Source organism: Cyphomyrmex costatus, unplaced genomic scaffold (genome assembly GCF_001594065.2).
Source record: "Cyphomyrmex costatus isolate MS0001 unplaced genomic scaffold, Ccosl1.0 scaffold467, whole genome shotgun sequence".
Lineage (NCBI taxonomy): Eukaryota > Metazoa > Arthropoda > Insecta > Hymenoptera > Formicidae > Cyphomyrmex > Cyphomyrmex costatus.
Window position 1 is genome coordinate 310,162 of NW_017278933.1, and position 7,133 is coordinate 317,294.

General features: G+C 27.2%; 1 pseudogene; it reads left to right on the top strand.

The window, feature by feature from the left end:
- Nucleotides 1-4,814: 4,814 nt before the first annotated feature.
- LOC108777763 (tetratricopeptide repeat protein 19, mitochondrial-like) lies at nucleotides 4,815-5,377 on the top strand (annotated as a pseudogene).
- The last annotated feature ends 1,756 nt before the right edge of the window (nucleotides 5,378-7,133 follow it).

Sequence of the window (7,133 nt, forward strand, 5' to 3'; positions counted from 1 at the left end):
CTACGTCATTTTATAGTCATTTTGACGTCAGTTTGCTACAAAGGAGACTATGGCATAAAATATAAAATATATGTTTAAAACGGTTTTTTTGTTTTTTATATAAACATGATTTTTTTCCAAAGCTGTTTAAAACATATATAAAACATTAAAAACATGTATTAAACAAAAAAAAACTGATTGTTTGTTTTTTTACTTAAAAAAAACACCATTTTGACCAACCCTGTAACCTATATAATTAAAGGTGCCATTTCATGCAGCGAAGAAAAGCTGGCGTTTTACCCCCACTCTACCATAATGCCAAGCAGCGCTTGATGCCTCGACAGCTCGATTTTACGAGGGTTCCATCTTTAACGAAAAATGGTTGTGTTTAAATCGTTTAAATTTAAGTGAATATGTAAAAGAGAAAAATGAGTTTCGTCATGTCAGTTAATGATACATTGATGACAGTTAATGATACAAATAAATAAATAATAAATTCATTAATATTAATAATACATACACTGTCGAGATCAGTGCATGTATTATTAATATTAATAAATTCATTATTTATTTATTTGTAATTATTTACTTTTTTTACTTTTTTATTTACTTTTATTATTTACTTATTTATTATTATTACTTATTATTATTTATACTTATTATTATTATTACTTAAAATAATACAATACAGTTTATAGGCTTATATGATTAAATCAATATAATAATAGTCCAGTCAAAATAGACATTCAACTTAGCCAAAATTCGCATAGAGCTGAAAATTGGTATAGACGTTAAATAAACCATTAAAAATGAAATGTCAAAAATCCCCTTCGATCCTACTTGTACAAAAAAATTTATCCAAGGTCAAAGGTACAAAATTCAGGTTTTTTCCATTTTTCTCGGAAACGGTAAGTTTTATCGTAAAAATAGGTCAGACAAAAGTTGTAGATCATACAATTCTCTACAAAAAATGTTCAGATACTTTTTTTCGTACGAATCACTATTCGTGAGATATCGCGGTTTCAAATGGTAGGTTTTTCTCTCCGTGTATAGTCTTATACATTAAAATACTCATTCAATTTGTACAGTGTGTGAGTAACACAAATCAATAGTTTATTATTTTTACTTATATTAAACGTCCGATGACGTATATAGACTGTATATAGATGCATATTATGTAGAATATGAATTTTTCAACTTTTAAAACCGCGATATCTCACGAATGGTGATTCGTACGAAAAAATGTATCTGAACATTTTTTGTAGAGAATTGTATGATCTACAACTTTTGTCTGACCTATTTTTACGATAAAACTTACCGTTTCCGAGAAAAATGGAAAAAACCTGAATTTTGTACCTTTGACCTTGGATAAATTTTTTTGTACAAGTAGGATCGAAGGGGATTTTTGACATTTCATTTTTAATGGTTTATTTAACGTCTATACCAATTTTCAGCTCTATGCGAATTTTGGCGAAGTTATAACTTTTTTATGTCTATTTTGACTGGACTATAAGGTATAATTGCCATTAAGAGCCGACACAAGTAAAACGTATGTAAATTTAATTTGATAAAATACAATATAAATATAAACGTTTCAATTCTATATCTGGGTCCTTATCAATATAGATAAAAATATTAATATATATTAATCGCAAAATTAAGATGTTGCTCCAAATGACAATTCTTGTTCATCTAAATGTAAGTTCAAATGATTGTCAAGAATTGATTGTGTTGATAGCAATCTCAAATTGAAATATTGCAAAGCTTCATCATATACTGCTCAGTAAAATGAAAATTTTATAAATTATATGCAAGATGTTGTTCCTTCAAGATTAAAATATAAAGTGAACACTTTTATATCTTAAAGTTAAATTCCTAAAAAACTGATAACCAAATAAATATTCCTAATTATAAAACGGATATTCAGTATTCTCCTACATCGAGTACTGCTAGTATACCTCATGTACCTCATGTACATATACCTCAACGTCAAGAGCAAGAGAAAGAATAAGAGCAAAAATCAGATTTAGACAATTGCATAGATTCCACAGCTCCTATACAATCTGTAAAGAATTTAGGCACAACATATTTTGACATAGAAGAACCGGCAAGTTGGCCAATATGCTTAAACAACAAATAAATAGACTTAATTGTAGAAAAAGGCCCCATTCAAATTTTAAATAAAGTTTTTCCAACTTCAGTTAATGGTAAATTTTCAAATACTTATTATCAGCGAGTGCTTCCAAATAAAGAAAAAATTCGAAGGGATTGGTTAATTTATTCTACAAGATGTGATTGATAGAGTGATAGAGTGATTGCAATAATAAAATTTTTAGCTACTCAATGTTATTTGGCCTTTAGGGGTGAATCTAATAAACTTTTTGAACAAAATAATGAAAACTTTTTAAAGGCAGTTGAATGATTTCTAAATTTGATTCGGTTCTTATGGAACATGTTAGCAATATTAAGAAGACTACAATTTCAAATACACATATGCCACATTATTTAAGTCCAACTATTCAAAACGAAATGATATGTTTACTTGGAAAAGCAATGAAAACTTATATTACCAAAGAAATTAAACAAGCTAAGTACTTTTCAATTATTTTAGATACAACCCCTGATGTTAGTCACATTGAACAAAAATGACTTGTATCATAAGATATGTTAATATTTTAAATTGTAAAGTAGAAATTTGTTAAAGATTTTTGGGCTTCTTTCCGCTATTAAATACAACTGGAGAAAATTTTTTCAATTATGTGACAAAAAGTTTATTGCGTAGTTTTGATCTAAGTATTTATAATTTACGTGGTCAAGGCTATGACAATGGCTCAAATATGCGAGGAAAGAATATTGGCTTACAAAAAAGAATTTTAGAAATTAATCCAAGGGCAATGTTTATTCCATGTGCAGCGCATACATTAAATTTAGTAGTTAATGATGCAGCAAAGGTAACTAACGAAATAATAAGCTTTTTCAATTTAATTCAGGAACTCTATAATTTTTTCTCAGCTTCTCCATATCGCTGGGCAATACTTAAAAAAAATGTAACTTCTTTAACAATTAAATCAGTGAGTGAAACGAGATGGGAAAGCCGAATTAAAGCAATTTATCCTTTAATTTCTCAGTTAGATGAAGTTTATGATAGTTTAATAGAAATTATCAACGATCAAACACGCGATCAAAATACAAAACACATGGCATATCAGGAGACGCGGTAGCGTCTCCGGCCATGTTCAAAAAAACTGTGATTCAATTATTAGTAAAATCAAATCATTTAAATTTGTTTCGTCATTAATCATTTGGCATGATTTGCTTTTTAAAATAAATGCTGTTAGCAAAATGTTGCAGAATACAAATTCAAATATTAGTCATTCCTTTAGATCACTCAATAATTTGATTACATATATTGAGGAGCAAAGGAGCGACGAAAATTTTAATATTTTTATTGAAAAAGCTCAAACATTAACCAATGAAATAGAAGTAGAGCACACATTTCTGTAACTTACAGATACATTGTTTCAATTAATATACGACTTTGCCATCTTGTATTGCCATTGTTGTGTAACGAAGAGAGAAATCGAGGAGTCAGTGAGAAATGTGTTGTCTTAATTATATTGGAATAAGGAATTTTTTGTTGAACGTCTGAAGAGGACTCAAACCAAGAGTCGAAACTTGTTACGACATTTTACATCGAGCGATTTTTTATATTATTATATATTGACCGATATTCTAATTTTTAATTGTGTCTAAAGCGGCTAAGTATTTTATTGTATTCTTTTTCTTTAAAAATTCGTATTATAATTTTAATGTTATAATCGCTTTCTTGTTTACTTACGAATTGACTCTCATTGTCCTTCACCTCGTTTTAATTATTATTTTCATATAAAGAGTCCTTCAACTTTAATTTTATCATGTATTGAATCATTAAAACCAACTGAATATGGTTGATTACAAGAAAATGATATTTTATACCTAAATTACTTTGACGGTGACTCGGCAATGGAATTATTACAAAAATATTTTTGCTTCTGTGGCGGAAAGTCTCCTTGTTTGGCTATAATATAACATGCTCTAGTTTGGCTTCGGATTTGAAATGTTGTTCGATTTGTACATGTTCTAATAAATGTATGAATAAAGACGATGATAATGATAATAAAGATGATCTTAATGAATAAAAGGTCAATAACAATATTCAAAATTCGTATTTTATTAAAATTTATATTCTAGAGAGAGAGAGAGAGAGAGAGAGAGAGAGAGAGAGAGTGAGTAGATATTTCACTTTCAAACAAGCGCTGTGCCTATAGCTGCGATACTATTAACAACTCGGCGGCGTCGCATTGAGACCTTTGACTATATACGTCTGAAAAATCGTAAAGGTATAAGTCATTTTTCAAGTTTTGACATTTTTTATCTCGAAAACTATTCATTTTATCAAAAAAGTTTAAGAGACAAAAAATGTTCATTTTGATCCAATTAAGCTTATAGAATTTTTTCGAAATTTTTTGTTCAAAGTTTAGATTTTTTAAACAAAAAAATGTTTATAACTTTTTAATGACCACTTAATCAAATAAAGAGTATATAGATGCTTGTTACCATTGTGCTGCGGTATTTGATACAATAAACATCATCTATCAATTCTGTGCAAATTTGCTCCATATTTGATTTTAAGATATTTCTTCTTTCGACAAGGTATTTTTTTTTAATTATTACACATAGCAACGGACTTGTTTTTAACTTCATTGCTTTTTTTATTTATAATGCGACAATTTTTTAGATAATATTGATTATTGTAACACCATTTTTTATCACAACAATGACCAACTAACAAAATTTGTATGGAACATTTACAATTGCACGTTCAAAAAGATCCTGATAATGAAGACGCTGTGTTGCTACAGGGTATATAACTTTTGATTGGTACACAAGAATGTTACTTTCACAATCTCGATATGCCGAAGCTATAAACTATCTTCTTCGAGCTTATGATGTAAAAAAACGAAAGGTGAAAGACATGAACAAACTGTTGTTTTACTTAATGATTTGGGAACAATTTGTTGTATACGAGAAGAATATGATGAAGCTATTACATATTTATCTGCTGCAGCAAAAATAGGTAATAGTTATTAATGAGTATCAATGTAATTATGACTTTTATAGTTAGTAATTTCATATAATATACTACTTAATATTTTTAAGTGAAAACTTACCTGACATAATTGACTTGGGTTCAATTCATGTGAATTTAGGAAGTGTGCTTCTAAAAAAAGGTTTATACAATGAAGCCAAAGAATGTTGTCAACAAGGGAAAAAAATAGCTGAAAGTAGAGACGATAATGACCCTTTGTTTAAAGCAGATGAATACCTCAAGGAAGTAAAGAGATTACTGTCATTGTAAATCCTTATGATTATCCCAGACAGTGTAGTTGTTAAAAATATGTATATTTAGAGAATTAGTACTGTAAATATATATGTAGAAAAATATTTAAAGAATTTTAACGATTATTTAATGTATTTTTAAATAAAATAAGCTATTTATTATTTAGTACTCAACAGACTAATGATCAATATAAAAATACATATGTTTTACTTCTGGAATATATAATATGTAATATATTCTCATATATATTTATATATATGTAACGTCATTGATATAATTTGTGTAGTTTCACTTTTTAGATTTAATATATTGTTACAATGGACATGTTAAAATTTCATTTGTAACTTATTCTTATTATCAAAAAAAAATTCTAATATAAAATATTAATATTTATATAATGATATAAATAATAATTATCAAATAAAAAATTGTAATATAAAATATTATTATTTATATAATGATATATAATAAATAATAATAACGTAGAGTATGTAATGTAAGGAACCGACTTCCACTCAAATCTAGTTCTATTAGAGAGTATCATCGAGCCGCTCATGCCGCGCAGACAGTGACATGATTGGTCGAGATAGCCACGTTAGGCCATTAGAGAGCGGTTCACTTGCACACTGCCTATCGCAGTAATTTCTGCGTAGAAAATTTTAATTTTTTTTCTAGCGTTGTGATTGGCTTGTGCGCAACTGGCTCGTGTGCAATTGGTATACACCCGGCCATTATTGACCGTTTGAATTATTTTCAAAAAAGAAGGACTCAGAGAGTCTTATGTAAACCGTCCTCCTGTATGGACGATATTGTCGAGTCCAAATAAAATATCTATTATATCAAAATAAGAGAACATCTCTGATTGTGTGCTATTCAAAGCCTTTCCTGACGATCTTATACTCCACAACTAAAAGATATTCTTCAGTATTATATATATGCTTATAATTTTTTGGAGAAACATGCTTAAAGGCTTTTGCCATAGATAATACAATTGCCATTTTGATGCATTATAGACTGTATTTACAATTTTCTTTGCAAAATATTTTGACAATAAAGAATATCATTCTGATAGCATCAATATATACTTATACAATAGTTTATCTTTGTTTAAAAAAAAATAAATTTTTTTTTAAATTTTGTAGTTTATATGAATATTTATATCTTATACACATATATCTTTATTGTAAACTCAAAAATTAAATTAAGCTATATTAATAGATACAAAACTGTTTATGTCATTTGCAAATACATCACATTATGCAGAAAAAATATATTTAGGCTCTATTAGAAAATAAAAAGATTTAATTATAAAAAAACATGAGAAAATAGATTTTATTGTATAAAATGAGCTATAAATTAAATTATAATTCTTAAAAATTAAAAAAATTAATATTATAATTAATATAAACAGTTTAATATTATATAAATCAGAAATAATATTATAGGTATAGAACAAAAATAAAATATTTCTTAAATGTTTTTTGTTCATATTTTTTTAAGGAATAATGATCGCTACCTAAAACTAATTAGAAGTTGCTCAAGATCATGACAATATATATTAAGATTAAAATCATTATCGGTTGCTCCTTTTTTTCAGTTTTATTATATAATATAATATACAGACTAAAAAACATATTAAATGTAATTAAAAAAATGTATAAGAACAAATGACGCAAATATGAAATCATTACTTTTTGTAAAAAAATATGTAAGATTATCAGTATACGCAGTATTTAACTATGTTAAAGTAATGTCGTAATATCACGTAGTCATA